At 37.5% G+C, this 2,616-nt stretch overlaps 1 pseudogene; it reads right to left on the minus strand.

Moving 5' to 3' along the window:
- Window positions 1–6: 6 nt before the first annotated feature.
- On the minus strand, window positions 7–641 carry LOC102740853 (TP53-regulated inhibitor of apoptosis 1 pseudogene; annotated as a pseudogene).
- Between the last annotated feature and the right edge of the window lie 1,975 nt (window positions 642–2,616).

Raw genomic sequence — 2,616 nt, forward strand, 5'->3', positions numbered from 1 at the left:
ACCAATTGTTTCCATGAATAATAACCCTAGTACAATGTACCTAATGTCCTTTGCAGCAAAACTCAAGAGGTCAGGCAACCCTGATCATCCTGACAAGTTTATCAGTATTTACATACAAAGGATATTTAAAGCTGATCCCAGACCAAGTATTGCAACCATAATCCCAAGAAGTCATTCAGTTTAAGCACATGGAGTTCCTGCAAGATGCCAGAGCAAGTGAGAAATCATCTCATAGCAAAGAGTGATGGTTCATCATCTTTTACAAGTGAGAGGAAATCAAGAAGGAAAGAAAACTCCTCCCTCCTAAACTCATCAAATCGATGGCTATTTTCACAGCCTTAATTGACGAAATCCAGTGTCCTCAATTTCCTGATTGGAGGAGTCTATTTTCAAGGTGACTGTCAAGGTCAAGAAGAGCTTTCAGGCTTTTCTTTGCCATGGCCCATGAATTCCAGTCCTTCAATGGGAATCTCTTTCTCCTTTATTGCTTTCTGAACACACTGCTGATAGCGCTTGAAGAGGTCGGTGCTCGGGTCTCCGGAGCCGTCCCCTTTGAGGAACTTCTCGGCAAACCAGCGATTGAAGCACTGATCGTACTCGCGCTTCATGTCCGTGCAGGCCTCCCCTACACTATTCATGGCGGCGGCCAGAAAGCCCTTGTCTTTTTAACACTACATTAAAAGCCACAGAGGAGTGATCTCTGTGAAGTTAAAAATGTTATCTGAGGAAAGCCGCCGTCCTCTAAAAATTAGCAGAAACCAATTTCACATAAAATTGAGCAGTAGAAAACTATGACGGTCAAGCTCCATGAAAAGTTATTTTAAGGAAAATAAGACTAAGCCACATGTAAAATGGAAAATGAAAACATGCCAGAAAGACATGTCCATAAAATAGATTAAAATTGCAATCTATTATTTCAAAATGAGTAGAAGACATTAAGAAAATGATATGAGAGATGAAGAACAAAATAAATCACAATTAGAAAAAAACAGAAGTAGAACTGAAGAAGTAACTCAAAATAAGAACAAATTATTTTAGAAAAGAAGCCTGGACTGTAAGGAGCACAAAAGAAATAAACACAACAAATGCTTCAAGAAAAATAATAGATGAAAGGAGAAACATTTTTAAAATAAAAAATAAACAAAAAAGAGCTTGAAGTAGTCAACATAACATGACAAATATTGAAGATAGTAAAGACGCTCCAATATGTGAATAACCAGAGTTTAGGAAGAAAACCAAAACAAGGGAACAGAACAAATTCCAAAAATGTAATTAAAGAAAAGTTTCCTGAAATTAAATAACATTTGAAATTTCATATTGAAAGAGCATATTGTGTACCTGAAGATGTTAATATATACTGAGAAATAACAAGAAATATTACTACATTTAAAAGAAAAAGATAAAAATTCCTTAGGCATCCAGGTAAAAATAGCTATTAACTTATCAAGGAAAAATATAGATTACCCTCAGATGTTTGGGCCACACTTTACAGCAGAATAAAGCAGAATAACATACTTTAAGTGGTAAGTTTAAATTCAATTATGTTTACATTTACACTAAGTGTAAATGGTCTTAAAAAGTGGGTTTTTTTTTTTTTTTAAGTTTGCCTTTCTCAACATTCCTGCAACTCCCACCCCTCCATGTTGCATTCAGATTCTGCCTTGCAATGGTAGAAGTTCTTGGATGAGAGTGATTTTCCTGTCCACCCCCAGTGGCAGCAGAACTCTGCTTTGCATCAATTCAGGATCCTGGGTATAAGTGAGTTTTCTTCTCCTTTTTCTAGCAGCAGAGGGTTTTCCTAATTTCAGTGCTGCCAATGAAGGCTTGTTTTCCACCCCTTCCCCTTTTGCAGCCAGCCTTTGCTTTGAAGTAGGGGAGAGTTTTCCCCTTGTCTTATGGTGGCCACTGATCAGGGCCCAGGGTATGGACAGGCTACCCCAAGTAGTCCTGCTCCACCTTCAGACTTTGACAGAGCCCACTCATCCTCACTGTGGAAGAATGAGATCTTACTCTCAGATCGCCTTTCCTGTCCCTGATCTTTCTCATAAGCATTCAGCAAAGACCAATGGAAAGAGCTATTGAGTACATAGAGGACTCTCCTATGTCTGAGACTCCTACATTGTCATGTTATCCCTCACTTGACATTTAAGAAGTTGTTACAATTTTAGTTGCTCTTACCCACTTTTAGGGCTACTACTTCTTCCTCCCACATTCTGCCAGAGGTAAAACATTTTGTGTGTCTCATATCTTCTGAGAGGGGTTTATTAATCTTAGAAGTTCAGTTTATCTGCTTGTGTTGAGATGTCAGATCTCTATTGGACTAAAAATAGGACTTTGTAGGTTATATGGCTTTTAGTTGTTGTTGTAAGGGTGTGAGTGATGTTCTCTTGTAGCTTTCTATACCCTAAATGAAAGTGAAGCTTCAATTAAAAAAAACCTGCTTTTAGTAATTATAATTGGTAGTGACAGTATTAGTATTGTTATCCTGACTACTGTGTGTGTAATTATGTGGGATAAAGAAAATGAATAACGATGGAATATTTTCATCCTCACATTCACTATGTCCTTGAGGACCAAGGCTCTTGGTATTGAAGAAAGGAGATACATATATGATAT

Source organism: Leptonychotes weddellii, chromosome 5, assembly GCF_054177405.1.
Source record: "Leptonychotes weddellii isolate Sample4059 chromosome 5, ASM5417740v2, whole genome shotgun sequence".
Classification (NCBI taxonomy): domain Eukaryota; kingdom Metazoa; phylum Chordata; class Mammalia; order Carnivora; family Phocidae; genus Leptonychotes; species Leptonychotes weddellii.